Source organism: Aythya ferina (assembly GCF_964211825.1).
Source record: "Aythya ferina genome assembly, chromosome: 12".
NCBI classification, from domain to species: Eukaryota; Metazoa; Chordata; class Aves; order Anseriformes; family Anatidae; genus Aythya; species Aythya ferina.
Genome location: NC_140308.1, coordinates 7,004,750 through 7,021,025, shown reverse-complemented (window position 1 = coordinate 7,021,025; position 16,276 = coordinate 7,004,750). Strand labels below are relative to the sequence as shown.

Sequence of the window (16,276 nt, the reverse complement as noted above, 5' to 3'; positions counted from 1 at the left end):
CAGGGTAGGAATGTTTCACATTAGCCTTTCTTCGGAGTAAAGTACACTTCTCTTGAATATCTACTTCCCACTCAGGTCGGTAGGAGTTTGTTTCAATAAAGCTTTAGGATCTTAGCATGCAATGCATGCTGAGTCATACTTTCTTCTAGTGCTATGTCTTTGACTACTTTAACCATTGCATTTCTCTCTTCTGCTAAAAACCCTTCCCCTTATCTTATTAACTCAGTATATATGGGTTGCAGTTTTCAGGCTGAGAGAGGAAAAGAAAATACAGAAATGAGAGCATAGGGATCATTTCAGGAAAATAGGAATGCTCAACTATTTTTCTCTTTCCTTTTTGGAGGATATGAGGTGAAATTTTTCTGACAAGAAATTCTTAATAGTAAAAGTTTGTTTTAAAACTGTGTCAAATCATGTGGCTCTCCTGAGAAGTGAAATCTCTTACTTCTTCTCATATGGCTGAATTATTCTATTGTGCCTCTAGATTTTGACCTTAAACATTCATTTATTACATGAGTGCAAAAGAGCTGAATCTGCTTATGGTTTTTCATTGGAATGCATTATACAATCTTTTGTAAATTTGTGAATGTTCCTTGCGTTTACAAGGATCCAGGGTCCCATTAAAATAAACAGAATACCCCAATAAGTATTGTACAGACACTCAAAACATCTGTTCCTTGATGCATTGTAGAGCTTGTGCTGGGGAGTTCCTTAATAAAGGTGACTTGGATATAGACAAGCACAGAAGATTAAAGTAGTATAATTTTAGAGGCATGTAGAAGCTTTACATTTGTTGCTGCTATTGGTAAGGAGGATTAAATTGTCTGAAATAATAATGAAGAAAACAAGAATAAACTGTGACTAAAAAAACAGAGAAGCTGGGATTTCTGCTCAGGCAGTAAATTGAGGCAATACTTCTGGGATACAAAATTTCACAAGAGCACAATGGTTTATAAGAGAGTAAGGAAACTTTATTTTCATCATACATATTTTAATGTGACAAATGTGCAAAGGTATAGTTCCTTTGACTGGACCTATAATATTTTATAATCCAGAAGAGTTTAGATTATAGAGCAAACACTAAGCTCTTACTTGTTATCCGCATATTTCAGCAATAATTTGTATGTAAGTGGTAAATTAGCACTAACTGCAGCAAAATAAAATGCATCTGAAGAAGACAACTACTGGGCTAACTTACAGTGAAAAAGCATCAATGCGAAGTCCTTGTCCAGTCTATATTATTTTCTGATTTTAGAGCATTTTAATGGTTTTATTTTCTAGTGAGTCAATGAAAAATTTAAATGTTAAATATGATATCCTGCTATGATTCCCTCATTTATGAAGGACACAGCTGCCATTAACTGGTCTATTAGTAGCCAAAGCATGGCATGCTGCACTAATGAAACCTGAAGAAAATCAACTTCCTAAAAATTTCTTCTGGCTTGTAAAATTACCCTATGTCTTACATAGATCTACTTTGGCTAGGAATATGCATTATTGCAGAATTAGACAATAGCTTTTTTTGCTCTCATGATGGAGATATGGCGATTCCAATGTTCTTTACACCACAGTTAAAGTTTTATGTCATCCATTAAATGGATTGGGACAGACAAAGAGGGAAGAGTGAGCCTATCAGGGATCTAAGGGTAGGGAAACTAAAAACTTGTGTACTGAATGGTTGCTGACATGGTCTACTTTTTAAAGCCAGCAGTTGACAGTCAGTGTGCTATGTATTTCAGGCAGATAGTTGGTGATTGTGTAAATAAATATGGAGAATACAAGTGAAGGATCAGGAAAAAGAGTATTTACAACCTACCACCTCTTCTGAGTGGAAAAGGAAAACTTTCCATTTAAGATAATCTCCTCTCTAAACAAATATACCTAAAATTTCCTCCTCTATCCTGCAAGTGGCTCATCCATTTCCCATATTTACCTATTCATTTTAAAAAAAATCCTACCTAAACCACTCTGTCAAAGTCTCAAGTAGGATATATCTACAACTTGTTTCAGTTCCTAATAGTTTGGTCTGTGCCAAGTCATGCCAAGTCATCCCAAAATCTGCTTGATCTTACCTGCTGTATAATCAGAGACTTCCTTTAGAGCATGAGGTCCATGAGAGTGAGCAGTGAAATTACTCAAAAGTCTTGTTAAAAGCTCTAACTTTGTAACAGAGTGTTTCATTGCTAATTTCTACATATTAAACAAAATAGTGATGTTGGTCATGAATGGAAGTATTTGAGGGAATGTTTTCTGTGGCTGGATTAAAATGTGATTTATCAAATGCAAAAAGTATGAAAGACATATTTTAATTAGGTTTCATTTCCTTTGAGCAGCACTTTCCAAACAGGTAGTGTCGGTAGTCTATTTCATGGCTTGTAGAATGGAAAAGTATAATTTTCTATTTTGAAATGACTTTTGATTTCATATTTCAGTTTAACAAAATGCTAATTCAAAACTGAGCCAAACTTATTTAGAAATTAATGGATTTTTTTTTTGATTTATTATTATAATTTACTTTTGAAAGAAATAGAAGTTGTACACTGGGCTATCCTGCCCAGTTCACAGCAGTGAACATCTGTGAAAATAGTAGGTGACTTGTTTTTAAAGTAAGTCATGAACTCACTGTATTGCTCAACTTTGTTCCAACCATCTTGTTTCCTTTTTTCTTTTTGTTTTGACCAGTCCTCTGTGCGTAGATATGCTTAGATATGGTGTGAGCTAGCCTTAAACCTGTAGGACACTATTTTATTTGGTTCTTGTCCAGCACTTAAACCGTTTCTGAGAATGTGTAAGGAAAATAATAAATACAGATCTCTTCTTTTACTGTCAAGGTCAAATATACTTTTTCTTTACCTCCAAATTTCTTAATTTCGGTTTTGTTTGTTTCTTTGTTTGTTTGTTTTTCTAAATTATAGACTATTAGTAGTAGATATTGTACAGAATAGGGAGAATTGAAACAAATTATGCATGTATGGCCTCAGGCTTTCAAATCAAGTTCAAGGAAAACTCAAGAACATCTGGGTGTTTGTAAACAATGCATGACAATATGCTTTGGTAATGAGATTGAGCCTTTAAGATGTCCACTATATTTTTTGAAGTACATGATTCCAAATGTATTACCTAAATATCATTCTGAACACTATAATAAAGAAAACTTGAACTGATGCCAAAAGTACATGAAGTTCTTTCATTTGTAATTTTCCTTACAAAACATACTAACTGCCTTTGTTTTCATAAAAGCAATTCCAAAAGCTTACATGCAGTTCTGTGTTCCTGAGAGTCAGAATGGATAGGGGGAAAAAAAAAAATGTCTAATCATTGTAATTATATGAGTGAAAAAGAGAGGCCTGGCATATTAAGGACCTCTCTTAAGGGAAGAAAACACCATGTAGGAAAGAATTTTGTTCATCAGATTCAGAAGCAGACTTAAAAAGAGGCTGCAATAAAAATGGAGGGCAATCAGAAAGTAACTTAGTGGTTTATAATTACACTCTTGCTTGTTGATCAACTTTGTATTTCTTCCGTGATTCAATGAATCATGCAATGAAAAGAAAATGTACAGTTGGAATAAATATCCCCCATTATACAAATGAAGGACAGGAATAAGCAAAAATATCATGCTAAAGCATGCAGACATAAAAATTCTGTGGAATTATTAGCTCTGCCTCACCACTAAATTGATTACTCTCTTGGTGGATGTTAGTAAAATAAAGCTTTAAAATCAAGATGCCAGACTGTAAATTACATTTTTGAGTTACCCATTTGAATCAATTATGCTCTTATCAAAAAAGGCCATAAATAACATACAGGATTACCAGATGTGTGTATTTGATACAAGCATGCTTGAATTTTGATGTGTTTAGTACATTGAAGAACTATGTGGTAATCATTAACTATGGTTAAGTCTGAGAAAATAAAGAAAAAGTTTCCAGGACTGAAAACTGGATGACTTTGCCACAAGGAGAATTCTAGGGTAAGCTCATCCCAGAAACTAGCCAGAAACATAGGAGGACCTTTTTCCTTCAACAGAAACTTTTTTTTTTTTTTTTTTTCTAAACAGATGGCTTAGAATGATGCAAATGTGTGTTTAAGTAGGATGTTTAATATTTTTTTACATGAGTTTCAAACAACATTAGCTTACAGTTTGTAAAACATGATAAATATAGGGTATCATAGATATTTTTTCCATTTACTATCTGGCTCAAAGCTGATCTGACTGTTGATGCGTTTGTTGTGTTGCTAAAATAATATTCACAAAGACTGGAACTGTAAATCACATTTTGAATTATCCAGGTATTTCATTTGTATGAATCTGTGGGTATGCTATGCGCTTGTGCTTGTGTGTGCTTACACATAATTTAGCTTAAAATTTAGTTAGGGGGTCTGAGAATTCTACTGTATGAAGTTCTCATATTTTTTTTTTTCAGAACAGGAATTGTGTTGGTAGCATTACACAGCTAAAGTGTATTAATACTGGGCAAGATAAATCATAACTGAAGTGACAGTGAAGGCAGAGGGTGCTCCATGAATAAAAACAGCAACATCATTCTGCCTGTATGTGCAAACCTTTCTGCTAACTTTCTGAGAATGAATCTACTAACAGATTTCTGTTTACAATCGTAATGGCAGGAAAGGGGAGGAGGGTAAGGGGAGCGAAGGGGAGACATTTATTCATTGAATCATTTAAGTATAACTGCTCTTTTGATGACCTTGGAATTTCTTGACACAGACCTTGAGAAGTTCATCTAATGTGGGGCAGAGCAGAGTTTTAAAATGTCAAAGCTAGGACCTACCACTTAAACCCAAAGCCATGTTGCTTACATAATTGGATGCAAATCTATATTGTGTCAGCAGAAATACATTTCTATCAGTTGGGAATTGGTATCCAAAACATAGCAGATCAGAATTGGAAATTACTTTTAAAATGTTGCCAGCTTCAGTCACACCACAGAAGGAATAATAAAAGGCTCATCACTTTAAGAAAGAGTCCAAGGTACTCATTCATGAACAAGCTGTAGGCAGACATACATTGTAATAAACCTTTCACCAAAGGGATTTGAATAATGAGCACAAATGTAAGAATTGAAACCTATCTACTTCTCATTCACTAACAAAGAGAGATGAGTTTGTCAAACATTCCTCAACAAAGGTAGCTCAGTCTACCTGGAGTAAAAGGTGGGTGCTTGTCATTCTTGTTTTTTTTTGCTGTTGTTTGTTTGTTTGTTGTGGTTATTTTCAGAATAAAAACAATATTTTTAAATCAAACCTCAAAATTTATGTAGAAAAGTTCAGGCTGTGAAGGGATTTTTTTTTTCCAGTATTATGAGTACTCTGCTTTTTTTTTTTTTTTTAAGTAAAGATTGCCTTCAGACCTACATTTTGTGTACATACTTCCAAAAACCTAAAACTACTTCTGCAGGACCATCAGTATAGCAAAATGTGCAAAATCTTACTGTCAAAGGGAATTTTACACAGTATTTTAACACTTAAGCGTAATGATAAGCTACAGCCATAAGTGTGGCTGTTAGAAGTACGTATGGATAAGTGTATGAATGCAACTGATTGTTCTGAAATTTATTATACATTTTAATGCTATTTGTAGTGTCATTAGTCTTCCTTGTCAGTCATTTTCTACTTGACATCCTGCAGCTTTCTCACCAATCTATATACATTAAGTTATATTTGCTTTTAACTAGACTCAAGGAAAAATAAAAGTATCATATGAATACATTTCATTATTTTTTTAAATGTTTTTTCTTAATGAGTTGCATTGGGCATGTAGGGAAGTTAAAAGGTAATTTGGTAAACTTTCTTGAATTATTGCTAACAGTGCCAGATTGAGTAATTGTTGATGTTAAATCATGCTTATAGCAAGACTACAGTAGATGTCAAAACAAAACAAGATCTTTAGTATCGATACTAGTATTGTCAATAATGCTATTCTTTGTGTAATGAACTATGAAACTTCAGGGTTTTTCACTGAAGTAACAAATGGAAGAGGAGTGTCAAGTTCTGTCAGTGATCTACTAGCTTGACACACAACACATCTCCAGCCTTGTTATTTGCACTTCCAAACCCCTCCTTGTTTGCTTTCAGACAAGGTGTTTTCTTCACATCCTACTGGCAAGATGACAAAAACAACTTTACAGTCTTGTGACATTCCTTCTAGCAAATCCCCAATTTAAAATGCTTACCATACTGTTTCTGCCACAGAAGGCCAAGCCAGAAGACATGTTTTAGAGTAAATAAGTGTTCTCCAATTTCACTAGCAAAAGTGGTTTGTCAAAGTTTGACATAATTTAACCCAAGTTGATTTGTACATTTGGAAATAAATGAACTTTTAGCGTCTTGACTTTAGCTTAGGCAAAAGGAAATTGATAAGTGAACAGCTTTTAATATACTGATACGCATTTGACAATGTTAGTAGCATTGCTAAAGACTTGAGCTAAATAACACAAGAGGATAGATACATAAAGGGCTAACTTCATGAAATTTGGCTGCTGTCATAGCTGGGAGGTTCTATATGGAAATCAAATCATAAACCAGTAGGGAAGAAAGTACCATCTTGTCCTCCCCTGTGCCAGGACTACAGTCAGCATTTAGAGCTCCTGACTCTAGTTGGATGACTTTTACATATGGCTCAACAGTGACTGTACATAGAAATTAAGTGTAGGGTTCTACAGCTTTTTGAGCATTAGATATCTCTCACAAGAGTCATTTCTGTGCTTGGGACTGGAATCTAGGTCTCCTGAAGTCCTAGTTCAGGTGGTAGCAATAACTTGGGTCACACCTGTTGGCAAATCACTCTGAGCCAGATCTCCAAAGGGATTTTTGTGTTGTGTTGCCTCCTGAAATACAATGCATAACACTGACAAATATACAAAGAGGGTAAGGTAGCCCAGAGTGGGCTTTGCCACAGGCAGTACAGTACAACTAGGTAAGTTGACTAATGTAGCAAAAAAGGCTTACAATAGAGAAGTGAAAGCTGTCAAATGTGGGTTATACTTAGACAAAGGCTAAGATTTGTTATCTGTGAACTAAATCTACATCTCAGGGTATCAATTTTAGATATCTCCCTTTTAGAAATCTAAAGGTGGACAATATGACTCCACTCTTAGATATCTTAGCTCGATTTAGATTCAATTCCAGAGTGACTCTATACCACATTTTATCTATCAAAAAAAATGGGAGCACGACTTCCTTGCAGTACTAGAGAAAATGTTGCATATATTTCTAAATCTCTCTGACTCTTTGGATGTAAAGAGAAAAATGGGTATGAGATAATAGCAAGATTTTTCACCTCAGCTTCAAGATTTATTTACAATTTTATTTGAAAAACATAGAATTTGTTCATCAGCCATGGCTCACATACTAACATTAAATGGCCCTTTTTAGTGTTGTGACTAAGACTAAAACCAATGCTCTGTCTTCTCTCCTACCCAACTTTGCCCTTTGAAGTGTGAAGGATGAGTATTAGTCTCAGTGGAGTCCAAACTAGAGACATTTTTCTAGTTTTGTTAGGCACTTTGCTCACAATAATTAGGAAAAATGTTTGAACCATTTCTAATAAATCAAGTCTCTAACTTTAGAAGCATTCACATTATTTTGAGCACTGCTTCATTTCAGTGCTTTTTCGAGCCTACATGCTCCGTGTTTAGCATACACCTGCAGAATGAGTGGATAAAGGATGAAGTGGATATCAGTTATAAATCAAAAGAAGATTAATACTTTAAAAATGTAATATAGCAATGATGCAGTGCTTATTCTGTTCACTTGGGCCAGCTGAAAACCTCCAGTAGGTATTAGAAGATAATGCTCATTTTTGGTGTTCCAAATGAAAGACCTCTTACGGACAAAAGAGGCAGTGGTATTTTATTGCCTTAATGTTTGCTGTCTTGCTTTTCTCCAAGGAAAGTTATTACTTGTGAAAATAAAAAAAAAAAAAAAAAAAAAAAAAAGTGACCAGAAAACAGCAACTATGTACTTGAAGATAATCTTTGTTTCATTGAAGCAGTTGGGGGGAAAAAAAGTTTTTAATCCTACAGATGCATATTGGAAAGGTTTGAAATGTATGTGCCAGCATGATGTCCGGTTGTCCTGTTAGTGATAGCTACAGTGTAAGGAAAAAAAGTCACATGCTTTAAGTATCTGATTCCAGATTGTGCCAGACATTGGGTATCTCTGTACTGCTACTTGATCATTTATACAATTCTTAATCATCATTAGCAACTAATTCCCAGAGTATTAATGCAACTGAGTGTTTCTTTGTCTCTAAACTGGTACTTGCTCTAGTACACAACATTGTGGGAAAAATGCTCTTGAGGGATGTCCTGGAGATGGAATAACTTGGAAAAACTGAATGTCTGAATGAAACCTGATTTGTATTTTATGCAAAGTTCATATAAACGTGTTTTATTGCTGTCTTCCCACTTCCACTGATTCACATTGTCATTTCCCTTTTTTCGTTGGGCTCGATGGAGGAGAGGTCTTGCATCTAAGGCTTTTTCTCATTGGCTTTCCTGGTTCTTCAATTCTTGTCCATGTTAAAGAGGAAATTTTGAAATGGCAGCCAGAACAAGGCATGAAGTTAGAAAGTGCATTTAAGATGACTTCCAATGTTTGTATTTGTTGCAGAGATGCATACATCTCTGCTATAGTTCACAAAGACATGATCTGTGATGAGTTGGCTACAAAGAACGCACACCCTTTCAGAAAGAGGTCACCTCATATGGTGGTAACAGCATTTTTTCATAGTGTGCTAATGCTTTCATAGCAAATATATCATTTTGCTAGGTGTACATGTGGCTTTTGTGTTTTGTTTTTTTTTTTTTTTTTTTTTTTTGTAATTGCATATTTGGACTTAACGTGCCAGAAATGAGAATGTAAGGTCCAGCTGATGGTTAAAAACATTGTATGTCTAACCTAGCTTGACAGCCTATTCATCAGAATCAAGAATTTCTTTAAATCTTGCTGGAATCTTTTAGAGAAGGTTTGATTAAGGATGTTGTGAAATACCATACACAAGAGCAGATCTACTAATCAACAAGAGATGCTTCATCATGCACTCTTGTTCCAGGCAGTATTTATATGGGTCAGTCATTCTGAATTTGCTGACGTTATCTAAACTAATAGAAATGATTCCTTTCCAAAATACTACTTGTGATGTCCATATCACATGTAACAGGAGATTTTGCTTGGCGTGGGCATTACGGATTAATATTAATCAAAATAAAATACTTGCATGAGGAAAAAATTCTAAAATCAGAGAATGACAAGACTCATAAGCATTTTATCTATCTCCCTTGTCTTTGGCAGAATGTTTCTTGCTATTCTAGTATTAAAAGGGTACCATAAACAATTATGTGCTATTAGTGAAAACGCAAAGGCCACAATAGAAAGTCAGGTTTTACGCTTCTAGCTATCAGAGCCTTTAGAGAGATGTAAAGCTTTGAGAACTAAGGGAAAAAAGCTGAAGTTTGGGCAGTGGACATAGTAATGAAAGCATATTTGGACATATTTATTGGGGGTTGCCTACTCTATTAAATCTTGATATCTTTCTAGTGTTACATACCTACAGAATAGTTTGCAGCCTATGGTCTGGTAGCATGCTGGTGGTCAGCAGACTGATTTGGAGGAATACAAGAAAGTTAAGTAGGAAAAGTAAGCCAAATTTCAATATACTTTAATTTAACGCATTCAAGATGTCTTGGGGCTCTGCCGTTCAACAAAAATCAGACACCACTTTAAGCAGTTTCCTTGGGCTGCTTGTGCCTTTGGCAAGGTTTTTTATGTCTGTGAGTGTTCCCTCAATAGAGATAGTTGTCAAAACAACTGTTTTGTCAATAGTTGTCAAAACAACTGTTGTGGTCTCTTGGGACTTGGAAAAATTAAGGTCTCATATGCTATTTTGAGTGAAGGGAACAGAAACCAGTCTGAAGCAACTGATACAGTTTCAGCGTTCCCAGAACGTAATGCTGGTGGTCTGTGGGAGTACAAGTAGTAAGCTGAACCAGGTCATTCTGTTAGTGATTTCACCTCGAGATTTGGCAAGACAGCAAGGTAGTACAATGTAAAACTTGAGAGGTTGACAATGACCCAGAACATGTGGGAATTACTCATTCACTTAGTGGAAACCAGCATTGATTGACTGACTAATGATATTCCATTTTGTGTGCCCTGCTAATTAGCTCATTCAGTTTTCTCAAGCTAATTAGTAAGCTGTAGCCAGTATTGACAGTGTTGGTGGATTGGATTGTATATACTTTTTCTCATGTAGGAAATCTATATTTGTCATGTATCCCAAAAGATGGATAAAATGTGAAGCTACATAGGCAAATTGAATCAGATCTTTAGCTGGTATAAACAGGCTTAGCTCCATGAAGTACTGTGAACATACTTAATTATACTGATGGAAGCTCTTGGGAAACAGACTATGAAGTCAGAGGCTGAGGTAAAGGTGTGTCTTGGGCAAATTTCTTTTATTAACCCATGCACATATGTATCACAGTCCTGTTGAACTGTGGAGTTTTTTGAAGTACAACCCAAGGGTTATACATGTCAAAATGCAGTGCTTTTAAGAATTCACCTGCCTTTATGCTGGATATGGCTTAAATGCCAACAATAATTAGACAAGGAAGTTTTTATATGGCTGTTTATCAATGGAGAGTTGAGGCTGCATCCAGGTGTCAAGATTTTTTTTTTTGTAAGGATTTGCTTTGCTTATCTGGGAGCTCACTTTTTGCTTAGTGGGTTTGTTGGAATCACTTTGCAGTGGATACATGAGATCAGATCCTTTGCAGCATATGATCTGAATAAACAGATCACATAGTTTAATCATTTTAGTTCCTGACAATGTGTATTTCAGAACTGAAAGTCAAAAGAGATCAGAAAATTTGCAAGGCGCAGAAGAGCAAACTAGTGTAGTCATAACAATAAAGTTTTATTTGCTAACGAATAGTTACTCCCCTAAATGAAGGCTACTTAATCTGAGTAACTTCCAGAGGGGCTTATTTGCCCTGCTTGCAAACTTTTTGTTGCAGGTGTAGCAATATTTTACTACTACTTCCCCTTCGTGATTTCAGTGAATGTAACAACTTCCCATAAATTCAGGCCTCAGAACACAAATAGATTCACCAGACATCCTCATTACTGCAATATGCATACATATCCATGGCTGAAATGCACGGCACCTTGCCTATTGGTCTCTGTCATTTCATTCAAACTGCATAGCAAAACTCCTAAGGAGTAGAAAAATGCTACAGTACAAGAATGGAATCCCTTTTGTTTGTTATGCTTGTCTTCAATTCCTCTTTACTTAATTTGGCCTGTTGTTTTACCTGTTTCCTGTTCTCTGCTACTTTTGATCATATTTCCATGTCTTATCTTGCTTTAGAAGTGTATCTTAGGCTGCAGCATCTTATTTTTTACTAATAACACAATGTACTTGTGAAATGCAAATATTTCAGGGTTTCTTTTGTCCATTCTCTCTGGCAATGAGGTAATGCAAGCTTGAAATATGCCAGGTGTCGCATTTTTTTAACACATCTTTTAGCTGAGTATCTAAGGCAGATTCAACAGTAGGGAAATGTCTACCATAGTGGTACTTCTTTCGAGATTTGTTCTGGCTATAGCAACTGGGCTGACAGCTCAAAGGATTTACCTTCTAAATGGCATCTTACAGAGTTGACATAAGCTAACTTGAAGACATAGCTGCCTGCACAACCCAGCTGGTCAGGACTGTCTGCCTCCCAGGTGGTGTCTTGTCTCTATTTTCCAGTGAAATCCTCTGGTCATGGAGGTAGATTGCCAAGTTTGGGTATTGTAAATACAGCATTTCCCCCTCTTTGTAAACAAAGCTTACATTCGGATTGTTGACTTAGGTCAGCATATAGTCGTCTTTCTTCTGCAAGTTGCAATATTTCCACAACTGCTGGAATATCTAACCAGTCATCTATTAGAAGAAATATCTGCAGTGCATATTATTTTATAAGACTAATACATTTCAGTTTGCATTAATCTTTTGATGGAATCCATAGGTGGCATAATGAAGTCGATGAACATGTCAGTGTATTTCATTCAGTGTATTTGTCATCTTTCTTCTCGTGTTTTCTTTATATTTTCTTTACATCCTTATGCAGCTTTTTATAAACTGAAGATCCTTAGTTGTTGTTCCTATGTATTACTGCAATATGGTAAGACTATATTAAGACCAAATGTTAGCTTTTATAACTCCTCCATTCCTTATGTGTGATTATGGACTTTTGCTTTTTTTTTTTTTTTTTTTTTTTTTTCAGAAAATCCTGATAAAGCATTATAAATATACAATTTTTTCCTAAAACTGTGATAAGTTTCCCTACTATGTTTTTCAGTTTTTCATTGAAAGAACATGGAATGTCATTAAATGTGATAATTTTCAATATTTTACATGGGTTTATAGTTGATGTTTCTGGAACACTAATGTTCCCAAAACTTTTCATTCCACACTTTAATCCATAATGCATGGTTCTCGCTATCTTTTAATCATCTGTCTTGCTTAAATGTTGCCATATTCCTGGATATGATATCTTTTATGAATGATTCAGAGAAACTGATGTCAGGCTGCCCTCTAGACACAGAAACTAGCTCAGTGAATGTATATGAAGTGATTGCTCAGATAGAAGCAGCTGCAAGAGGGAGTAGGTGCTGTTCTGTTCACCTCTTTGCTACTTGCCAGGGAACAAACCTGGCTGGAAATGAAACTGAGATGTTGCAATGACTTCTCTGTGAGCTTTTAAGCCTGGCTATCCATGCTGCAGCATCAATGCCAAATCTTTCCGTCAGGATGGTTCCTGCTGCTTGTAAGTTTACAGGGAATAAAAAGCAATTTATTCACTTCCAAGGAACACATGAAAATAAGAAATAATATATAAGCCTGAAATCAATTAGAGAGTTAAGCAATCAAATCAAGCTTACTGTTATTATAAAATTATTTAAGACTTGATAGAGGAGAATCTTGTGACTTATAGAGAATGTAATAGAAAATTACTGATTTGCTTTAATACTGTATAGAATGGCATAAAATATAATATTTAGGAAATACATGATTCTTCATTAAAACTGTGAAAGGATTCTGAGAGAAGATTCTGTGCAGCTATAGTTTAGCTCAGTTATAATGGTTTTATTACTGCATGGCAAACCTCACGTTATGCTCAGAAGTTACCTACTCTTTATAAGGAAGAAGGGATGATTTAGCAGGTACCAGGTTAGGCTTGCTTCTGGGGAGACATACTTGAATCCTTAGTCTCGCAGGCACTCCAAGACCTTTGCTGGGCCATCCAATCTTTGGTACTTTAGTTGCTTTCAAAATTGTGAAGAATACTTCTTTATGCCATGGGAGCTTTTCCCAGCCCCATGATACTGTATTAAGAGGACAAAGGAGCTCTTATGATATAATTATTCTCCAGTTTGGGTTTCCCCCCTACAAATGACTGCATCAGCATATTAGAAAAACAAATAAAAATCTCTTCCCACAGCACCCACTACCTCCACAAGGAATTTTACAGATGTTGTATGAAGGTGTAGCAACTGTTCTAAATCCTGTGACTCCTTCTGTTGCTTTTGAATGGCAAGCACAAGACCTGGATGCCAAATCACAAAAAAAGATTGTCTAGCAGGAGCAGCTGGCTGCTTGGCAGATGAATCATCATAGCAGCTTTGAAGCTGCCCATGGGTCTGTCACATGTTTTAGCTACCAAGAGACTGTCTTGGCTTCTTTGTCCTTTATAGATGCCGTTTTCTATTAAACATTCCTTGGTTCTTCGGAATTTTTGATGTTGCACATAAGCTCTTACTTTGTCAATAGGGATTCAAAAGTTTCATTTGCATTCAGAAAGTAGGACTTTCATTTGGAGGAAGAACCACAAGTGCAGAAATATTGATACAAGATTGTATGTATGAAGCAAAATAGTCAGAGAATAGAAGTTTCATTTGAAAATAATTGCTAAGCTACCCTATAAGGCTAAGCTTTTCAGAAAAAGAAACAAAATAGCTCAGTCATGTCTAGTACTCAGCATTTGTTGGAAAGAAGGTCCCTTCGCAGATCTCAAACTGGCTTTCAGAAAATTTAGGAGTCTGTTTTCAAAATGCAGCTACTTGGATTTTACAGAAAGTAAAATGTCACTACAGCTGGTTTTGCTGATTGTAAATAGCTAAATGAACAAATATTCAACTTCGCTTTCAAACAAGAAAGCAAGAAAGAAATGTCAGTATGTTTAAGCCTAGGAGACTTTTGACTACAATGCATTTGCTATTCTTTTAAAGCAGAGCAATAGCTTCTGTCTTGTTGGTCAAAAGTTACTTAGAAACGCATCGTACACTTTTTACACTATAGCTTTCATCCTTCAGGTAGCTTTGGACAGAAAAATCACAAAACAGTTTTATTATGTATAAGCCTTTTTTCAAATGCATCACTGTATATGAGTTTCAGAATTAAATTTATTTTCCTTATAGACATGGATGTGTTGTTTATACACCTTAATTTCTAGTTCAGACTTTTCTCTGGCAATTTTAATTCTAAATACAAAATCGGCATAAAAACTAGGAAATACTTCTTTCTTATTTTCTTAAATTGCAGAGAAATAGAAGTAGTTTGTGTGGGTTCAGAAATCCAGTAGCCATGAGACAGCACAGGTTGAGAACACAGATGATTTCATGGGGTGCTAAGCTATTAATTTGACTGAAGAGTTAATACCAAGTTTTCCACGTAGGTTCCATTGACTTAATTTCAAGGTATATGCACATCTAATAGCGGGCATTGTTGATGAAAAAGGAAAGATTGTTCCATCAGAGTTTGACCCTTACTGTTTAACTGTGATTAATCCTGCCTGTCCATTTATTAGACCAACAAGCCTATTTTTGGACTGATTTGGCCCGCCTCAGTAGATTCCCAGCACTGCCATTTGAATGTTCCAGAAAGTCAGATTAAGGTCCGTATAATAGGGTTAAACTTGAAAAATACATAAAGGCTTCAAGGTATGGCTTTGCTGAATGCTGTGTCTGGAGCCGAGGAAGGAACTAGGAAATCATGTGGTAAAATGGCATTTCTTTGAAAGGAGGAGCACTAATAACAGTAAGAGAACTGAAGGTTCATGACCAGAGATATAGCTGATAGCAAATGCATTATATATTGCCTCTGAATTAGGCCAAAGTCGAAATCATCTGCCTTTACTGTTGTATCTCTGGTCCTTCCTCTACCAACATACCCCATCCAAATACCGTTATGTTATAAAAGAATAGGCAAGAAACATGATTGGTGGAACTAAGGTATTGGAGGGTCAGCTTTCTTAGGAAGGATGCCAGCTGAAAAAGGGAAGTAGGCTTTTTCTCTCTATATCATATCTTGGCTACTAAATGCTGGATTAAGGATAAGCTTTTCTTTTCTGTATTATAAATGGGAATTTCTGTACCTTTGTCTCCTGGTTTTAGGCAGTAACAATCCTCATTTTTGCCTGGGGCCAAGAGACAGTAGAAGGCAAAATTTAGGAGTCTTCCTGTTTAAGTTTTTTCACAGACAAAAAATGATGATGAGATAAAGCAATGCCTGTGTCAGGTCCAGACAGAACTTCATCCCTCATTGCCCAGAAGAGACATTTCTGTATCTTCTGTATTCTTGTATATGTCCTGCTTTTTGTGACAGTTTTTTTGTTTGTTTGTTTGTTTTTGTTTTCTTCTGGCCTTTAAGATGGTTCTTAACAAGTTGTAAAATGGGATTTCCCAAGTTTTGTCTAATTTTATTTTATATCTGTTTCCCTGAAGGTGTTCCTAAAAAGGAATATTAAGCTACCCTAGTGTACTGAATTCAGACAGAGTTCCTTCCTCAGACACAAATCCCATTGGAGAGGCTCATAGGGAGGTTTGTGTGGCTCTGACAGTTGGAAATTACTATGTTTCAGAATTACTTAAAATTCACGTTTCATTTAGGAAGAAGATCCTGTGTTAAGTGGAGGATGGAAAGAAATCTTTGGCTTATCTTGAGATAAATGAGAGACATGCAATGTGTTTTCACTTCCATTCATTTCTGCTAATCACTTTTTAGTCTGCTGATCTTGAATCTTGATCTCAGCTAATCACAAAGCAGCAACCAATGTGACTGTTTGAGATTATATACAAGAAAGCCTGTTAACTGTTGTTTAATCCATTTCTCTATACAGTTGCCTTGCCCCTTCAGAATTCATCTTAAGTCATATATTTTGAGTAGTATCAAAAGGAATTAGTCATACCAGTCACTGAAGATGTGATC

The 16,276-nt window shown here is 35.6% G+C and overlaps 1 long non-coding RNA gene across 1 annotated transcript in view; it reads left to right on the top strand.

Annotated features, from left to right (window-relative positions):
* Positions 1-16,276, top strand: part of LOC311443315 — a 217,227-nt gene that overhangs the window by 106,953 nt on the left and 93,998 nt on the right. The gene's annotated exons all lie outside the window — the stretch shown is intronic.